The sequence below is a fragment of the Penaeus monodon genome, chromosome 22, assembly GCF_015228065.2.
Source record: "Penaeus monodon isolate SGIC_2016 chromosome 22, NSTDA_Pmon_1, whole genome shotgun sequence".
NCBI lineage: Eukaryota > Metazoa > Arthropoda > Malacostraca > Decapoda > Penaeidae > Penaeus > Penaeus monodon.
The window spans coordinates 11,013,786-11,014,279 of record NC_051407.1 but is presented as its reverse complement, the minus strand read 5'-3'; positions in this window follow the sequence as shown (position 1 = coordinate 11,014,279).

Here is a 494-nt window from a genome sequence, read left to right as displayed (position 1 = left end):
CGGAGTATTTCTTCCATTTTGTCATTCGTGGGTTTTTAGTTTTTTCTTTTTTTTCAAACTAAAGTGTACCTGTTGAAGGAAATAAATGATTAATCATGCTAATAGATTTTTAAGGTGTATTTAAATAGGCCTACTCTGTTTTATAACATTTTTATATTAAGAATCGGCATTATTATGATTGCCCAAATAGATATAATTATTCTATAGTGTCTATAGTAGTAATTTTGAAGGAAAATTTAATTGATAATTCATCTCTCATAACTGATGTGAAGTGGATCATAAATATATAATTTCGAATAATCATTGAAACCTATAAAAAAATATACAAGTTTTGTTTTTTTATATACAAACGTAAGAATGAGATTTGCTAATTAAACAAGAGAAAATGAAGTATTTTCGCGTATTGTATATACAAATTCCTTTGTATTTTATTTTGAAAACAAATACCATCGTATCGAAGAAAAGTTTGAAAAATATAAAATCAAGATATCTTC